This window comes from Dysidea avara, chromosome 4 (genome assembly GCF_963678975.1).
Source record: "Dysidea avara chromosome 4, odDysAvar1.4, whole genome shotgun sequence".
NCBI classification, from domain to species: Eukaryota; Metazoa; Porifera; class Demospongiae; order Dictyoceratida; family Dysideidae; genus Dysidea; species Dysidea avara.
In genome coordinates this window covers 11441075-11449303 of record NC_089275.1, presented here as the reverse complement: position 1 = coordinate 11449303, position 8229 = coordinate 11441075, and positions in this window count along the sequence as shown.

Genomic DNA, 8229 nt, shown 5'->3' with positions numbered 1-8229 from the left:
TGAGCAGTGAAAGTAGAAAACAAATGTCTCCGCGACCAAAATCTTCAAACAATTTGTCTTCTGGTGCTCCAGGACAAGCCCCCAATTTGTTACGTGAGAGGATTCGGCTTGGCACGAAGGATACACACTAACATCCACAGTAGACATACTCAGCGGTTTACTCTTATTACAGCCCCCTCTACGCATGCGCACCATACCATAACACATAGTGAAACAAGGAAAACTATCTGAATCTTATTTTGCAAGAGCACTATAGAGGAAACACATAATTCTTTTGTGATGCCTCAACTAGGGACCCGCCGATTATGCTGGCATAATTATGAGCATAATAGGTGTCTGAAAGCATTGAGCATAATGCTAGCATAATAAGTAGAATATTTGTGTAATGGTATGAATTCTTGCTTATCAAAATAGCTATCACAAAAAAATCGATATACTCTAATAGAACAGTCAGTAACTCTAATAGAACAATCATATAACTGACTGTTCTATTAGAGTATATCGATCTTTTCTGTGATATACATTTTTACAAGTCGGTTTGTGCTTCAGCCACTTATTAAATTGGAAATTATTACTAGAGCATGGGAACTGAAGCATAAATAATTGGGCATAATTTGAGCATAATGGGTAAGTATTGAACATATATTTAAGCATAATAGGTAAATTTTTGAGCAGTGCAGCATAGCATACTAGGTAAAATTATGAGCATAATCGGCGGGTCCCTAGCCTCAACTATTCATCAATGAAACGATTAAATCAAATGGGATTTATCTATTGTTTGGTATATGTTTCATGCATACAAAGGCATGAATAGGCCATTAATATATATTTTCTATACATGAAGTATCATGCATGTATAACATGCTTCATCTCATTCTGTAGAGTTCAGCTACTGTATGCTACGATTACCATAATTCGCTTTAATTTTGTGCAAACAATTTTATGATTAAAAATTTCATATAATTATTTAATCTGATTAACATGAATGACTACCCTATTAGAGCAAATCACTGCTCTATTTTAGAGTATCTGAATCTATTTTCGTGTAAGAAATTATAATTTTTGCATATGCATATATATAATATTTATTTATTTATTAAGGCTTTACAGCACAAGTGCTGAAGATCTGTAGGACACGTGGTCCCACAACCTGTTATATTAGGTATGATTGAAAAGTTGCAAATATCCTTGACTGGACTTGATATCCTGCAGCCACCTGATTTTTGCTTAAACACTTACAGGAGTCTGTCAGGCAGTCAGGATATTTTCTCCATGTTGATTTGTGTATTTGTATTTACAGGAACGTCAGAGAGAGTGACTTATTATCTCAAAGTATACTCCAAATGGATATCGTTTTATTTATTAAGGCTTTACAGCACAAGTACTGAAGGTCTGTAGGACACCTGCCCGGTCAAAGAAGTTACATATGTCACTCTGCAAAACATTCAGCTACGTAATTATAGTCACATACAAATACACAGCTATCCATTTTGTATAGTCTTGTAGCAAAGAAAATACAAGTAAAGCCAGCTATAGGTTAACTTTAGGCTTACAATTGAAAAAGAAGCCATCCAAAGGCATGAAATAAAAGGTGACAGTCAAGAAATGGCTGCAATAATGTCAATGTTAATAATGACAGCATCGTCATGTTACTATTCAAATTGACATCAGTGCAACCATTTTTGGCTGCCACTTTTAATTTCACAACTTTTTCACACTGTTTTTTTTTTGGGGGGACTCAGGCAACGGTTTAACACAATCTACAATGACATGACTGAAAGGCTCATCAAATGCTGGAATGGGCTTAAGGGGTGCTATTGGAAATTTCTGGTTTGGTTTACCTATCATCTGGCAAACATAGTAAGATTTACAGAATTTGGCCATGTCTTCGTAGATTTCCATTCATTAAAAATAGAATGGCTTTAATTAGCACTTTCTTATAAGTTTTCTTAATGTCAAGGTTTCCAGCGAGGGTGTGTCATAGGACAGATGTAAGATGTTACGTTGATAGCAGCCTGGTGTAACAACTTCATAACTTACTGCAGCAGTTCAGTGTCCATCTGTTGACCTATAAAAGGAGTTCTAAAAGGAAAATTCCCATGGATTTTGACTGGTTAGGTATTTCCTGTTTATGAAAAATAAAAGTTTTACCTAAACTAAAGTCATCTGCAAAATTAGTGCAGTACTGTTTCTACCATCTCTGTCTACATCAGTAGTCTGTTCCAACATTCGTGGGTTTTGTTGGCTTAGCAGAGACTTAGCCATTGCTCGAGTTACTGCACATGCTGCGTACAATGTACATATTCCTTGTGAACATCAACATGGGCCATCATGGGGTAATGTTGCGAGCTTTGGACTACTCTTTTATTGAGATTTCATCTTCCTCAAGCATCAGGTAGCTAATTATAATTTCTAATGAGGTCTTTCGGCCATTGAGAAATTCTGTATTTAGGACTGTAGTGTAGATGAAAGGCCATGTAATCCTTCTGCTTCATTTACTGCATCTCACTCAATGCCTGATCTCATGAAGGTTGTCACCTTTCAGGCTTCATTATCTTGTTATGCCAGTTCAACTCTACTACACGTTATACCCTTTTGACAGTTGATTTGTTGTCTACATACATGTAATATTGTAAGAACACTGAATAATCTGAAAAGAGAGTATGTACGTATGTGTGTTTGTTGCTTGTATGCAGGGCTATGCTGAAAATCAGTGTTTTACTGAGTGGATTCCTTAATGTTGAAGCATTACCATTACAAGATTAAACAAGCTCACATGATTGTTTGGATACTTCTAGTCAATAATTGGTGGTGATGAGATACGCTATATGAATAGTTTATTAAACACTATAAACTGGTCAAAGTAGAAATTTAAATTACACTAATTAGGAGGAATTTTGCAGCATCCCAATGACTCAGCAGTGCATCAAGAGCATAAGAATTGGCTGTGTTTTATCACGATGGTTTTAATGATCTGGAAACACAGTAGTTCGCATTCACCTGGCTCCTTGTTCTTCCTTAATAACTCTTGTTACATGATTTACCAGCTGCCCAAATATTTAGTAGCACTGTGAAACCCTGTAAATTCCAGAATTACAAAAAAGCATTACTATACTAGTAGTAGCTGTATCTAATATCTGCAATATCTGTAAATTTTTTTCCTGGGAATATCAGCTGAACCACCTGCCCAGTAATAATATAAATAAATATGTACATATTTAACAAGTAAGCTATGAGGTTTTAAATATTCCAACATTAAGTATGGACAATTCAGGCATGCAAACACGTTTACAACATGCATGTTCTAGTCTAAGAAAAAAAATATTGGGTGTGATCATATGTATCACCTAACTGCACTGTATTTTTTGTCAGTGAACATGAGCAAAGTTATAGCAATACTTTATGAACAGATTGAACACTTTAAGTTAATACCGATGACAAAAGCTTATTGAAGTATGTAGCTACCTTTTATTTTGTGCAAATTATCATACAGACATTTGTGATATCTTATAATTGAGCATACACATTGTAAGTCTTGTCTATAAGAAATTGCCTTAATTCAAATATGAATGATGTATTGGTATTATGAAACCAACCAACCAAATAATGTATAGGATTTCAGTTACATACATAATGGGTGTACATAAACCTTGAAAGCACATCTTCAAATAATATTATTTGCAAGACAGATGCAGCATAAAAATTCAAGTACTAAAGGTTACAATGAGGTATGCTACTGTATGCTGTGATATACATTAAGATCATCGTATACCATGTAAGTGATTGAGGGAGCATGTATGTACAAGGTGATGGACTATAACATATTGCATTTAGATAATGTTATTTAGACCACAGCAAGATGAGATGCTCAAATTTCATTGGCTACTTAGAGGTATCTAAATCCTGTAGATCTCATGTTTTCATCAATTATATAATATATCCCTGTCTCTGCGGCGATACAAAACACAGCACCTTTAACATTGGCAATACATGGGCCTTTAAATGGATGACAAATGCTGTACTAATTAGAGTGACATGAATTAGGCTTGCTTCTACTACTGAATGCCATGTCACAAGCAGCTGTAAAGGTTTGAGCTGTAGTCTAATAAGTTAAACTTTGAAACGCAAGAGTTCCACAGAATTTAGAAACCCTCAGGTCCTGTACTAGCACACTCAGGCACCACAACATAGGGCCTTCAGGTTATTAAATTCCATAGAACACTGTGTTTTTGAAGTCTAGCTATCTACGTTATATAGTTTACCTAAAAGCGTTCCTACCTGCATCAATGCTATTATTATAATTATTAGCAATGTTGTTCATTTACAAGTAACAGTAGAAGTAAAAATTAGGAATTTTAAGATGGATTAGGGATCAATTAGTGAAGCAAGGTAATAGTTAACAGTGGTAAAACAATGAAGGTTACCTATACCTGCAGATATATTACCAGACATTTAATCACTTAACTTCAATCTATAGCCATTACTGAATTTAGGATTAAAAGCCAAGGAGGGGTTTCCAAGGCAACACTAAGTTTCCAGCAGCATGCAGGGGTGTGCCCCCAGTTGCTGACAGATTATGAATATTTTAATAATTTAAGACTCAACAGATTTCTATGTGTCATGATGAATTATTGTGATAGAATAATGTTGCATATTAACCCCTGTGACACAGCTACTGACAAAGATGGTGACCAGCGTTGAAACCGGGTCGGGTCATCCGGGTCACATTTTCTCCGGGTCATCCAGGTCTGACCCGGTTTACAATTTATCCGGGTCTGACCCGGATTGGATCACGTGAGAAACGAAATTGTCGTTTGACGACGTGGAAACTTATAAACGCTATCGCGTAGCTCTTTCGTGAGCCACGCCCACTTATCGCAATAGAGCAGTTTCAAAACCATGGTAACCAAAAATTACGCAATGGACCACACCCAAATCGCCATGTTTTTGTACCAGACTGCTTGATGTTGCAAGTTGAATTCCTCACTAAATTCATGTCAAGACTTAATTTATACGTAAGTAAAATAGATGCCAGTGATAGAATAAAGTATGTAGGTGAGTTATTAGGCATTAAAAGATACGTACTGCCTCCCAACAGGGCAGTTTCGTAGGAAAGAGAAATGCGTAAAAATGAATTTGGCCAAATTGCGACCTATTCACCACCCCACATCAATTCAACTGGACTGATTGCTAATACAATATACGTATGTACCACTTTCACACCTCAGATCAAGGGAAAGCCAGTGCATATATATATCACATATTGCACCGATTCAAAATGTTAACAATATAATTATACGCACTGCTACCAGTGCGTATATCTCATTAAGGCAGTGCGTATATCTCAATGTACCATGAAACCACCTAACTTCAAAGCCAAATTCCAGGGTACATATCTTATAAGCCCTGGCTGGCCATGGTACATTTAAGTTAAACCATGGCTGGCTATGGTACATTTAAAATAAACCATGGCTGGCCATGATACATTTACATGTACCATGGCCTTGATATATCTGATGAGGTAACGTTGTTTGTTTTTATAAGAATCCTGGCAGTATTCGATTGTGGGAGTTTATTATTACTCACGTGATGAAAACCATGAACCCGATTTTGCATTCTACAGCACTCATACGAAGGCGATTCAACACCCTTACCACACTATGAGTTGACAGACGGAAGTTTAAGGTGAGAACTGGTGTCATGGTTAATTTACAATCGCGTGTCCAATTTGATTACGTACCACGCCCACTTTTCGTATATCACGAGGTAACCACTCTACAGCGAAGCTTACCCCTCTGGATGTTTAGAAAACATTGTAAACAGTGGTTAAACGATGTAGCAACTTTGAAACACTTGTTAAATCGCAAAATTGAGTGTTTCCGTGATATTCATAGGATTTTCCCGTTTATGTTAACAAACGTAACTGCAACGTTACTTGCTGCTGACCCATAATCGAATTTTACAAGACTCTCTATATAATAAATCCAGCGGGTTGCCTCGTATTGGCTTGGGTGATTAGTCGCCCACCACAGTAGGCTATTAGCCTACATGGTACATATCAGTTGTATCACGTTCCCTCGTGATTTGCCTGATATGTACACCCACGCTCTCGGGCCTAACGGCCCTCGAGCTTGGGTGTAACGGCCCGAGAGCGTGGGTGTACATATCAGGCAAATCACTCGGGTACATGATACAACTATTACTTACACACTGCCTTAACGAGATATACGCACTGCCACCAGTGCATATATCTCGTTAACTTGAGACATTGCACACCTAATAGGAGTGCACACTATATCCAGAAATCATCAGATTTTTTTGATGTTATACTGTTATCCTCTTCTCTTATATAGGGAATCAAGAAATCTGTGATTGTTGGATTAAATTTTCCAAACAACCTCTGATTGTGGGATTCACTTTTAATACATCAACAGTAGTTTGTTTTTTACTTTTGTAAATGTAGCAATTAAAATAACATAATTAACACTAGTCTCTTAAAATTGCTATTATAGTTTCTTAAAATTGCTATAATAGCAAAAATAAAATAAAACTACCGTTTGGTGTATTAAAATTGAATCCCACAATCACAGCTTACTTGGTTCCCTACATAAGAGAAGGGTATAACAACTAAATATTTTGCCAATTAGGTGGGTCTACATGCTAAAGTAGAACATATTAGTTATACAATGGGCACCCATGCTTTGCCTATATATACACACTCGCATTCGGGCCTACGGCCCTCGTGCTAGTGCATATATATATCAGGCAAAGCACTCGTGCCCGTGGTATAACTATTACATATATACACTCAATACATGTGCAGTATGAAATGGGTTTTGGTGCTTTAAAAATGCAATGAACCTTATTATATACAAAATGTATGCATGAGGTAAACTAGCTACATACCTATATACTTATTATGAATCTCATAAATGAACTCAATTCTATCTCCTGTTATATTATTTTGTTTGCTCTATGGTGGGTAAGAGAAGTGAATGCTGTGCAGGCATCCACAGATGAATGCTGTGCATGAATTTTGTACAGGAATTTGTGTTTTTCACCATTAAAAGTAGCTAGTGTGATGGTATATGATTATTAGATTTAGTATAAACTATAATAGAGAAGTTTACAGTCCTGAAATGTGGATAAACAGGCAGCAGCTGCAGCAGCAGATTATGCCAACATATGCATATTTTAGGCACAATAGGTGGCTGAAGCATTAAGCACGGTTCTAGCATAATAAACAGAATAGTACATAATAGTAGAGATAATGGATGTCACAGAAAAGTAAAACATATTCTTACTGAGCGGTCAGCAGTTCTAATAGAGCAGTCAATCTGCTTTTAACATGATTGTTTTAGATACTTCATAAAACCAGCTGCCTAATTCATAAGTTTTCTACAAACATCAGCACTTTAATAAATTATTATTCACAAACCTGAAAATTATTCAGAAAATACTAAGTTACTGTACCAGCACAACATAAACTGAAGCATAACTTTTGAGCAATTAATAGTGCATGTCAGTACTTTTTGTACTTAATGCCAAATTGAATAACTCTTGATCCTTCTTTTTGTATACAGACTATTTGGGTAGCAGTGTTTCTACAGAAGTGTGCTGAATGTATGTGGTTACTTTATCGGTGGTATCCATGCAGTTTACAAATTAATATGCATTGTGCAGTGTTTCTATCTTCAACAATATTCACTCTTCAATCACTTTTAAAGCTGTTGAAAATTCTCAGCAGTCTTGTACAATATTAGTCAATTCTTATTAATTGTTGTCCTTTCCACAAAGTTTCAAAGGAATTTTTTTGGAAGGTGTGCCCTTCCAAAAATCCTTCCATGTATGTTTATAGGTTTTCTGTCATGTTTCAACATCATGTACATTATTAAAAATACCAAACATTGCATGGTTTAGTTTCAGCATGATGGTAATGAATATCAAGGACAATGCAGTAAAGTGCATGCTTTTCACAGATGTACATTCAACCATTTTGTGCAAAGAAAACCTCAATATTATCGCAACGAAATTATATAACCTTTTATACTAAACTGCATTCTGGATACCTTTTTCTTGAAACTGTACAATAATTGTAAACTCTGCAGTAAAGGAGCTGCCTTTTGAGATTCACTTAAGCTAAATACATAAATACTGCAGGTTGTCTAATATATAGGTGTGCACAGTTAATGATCAATTGTACTGTCTTGCTGATTAATTGCTATAGTC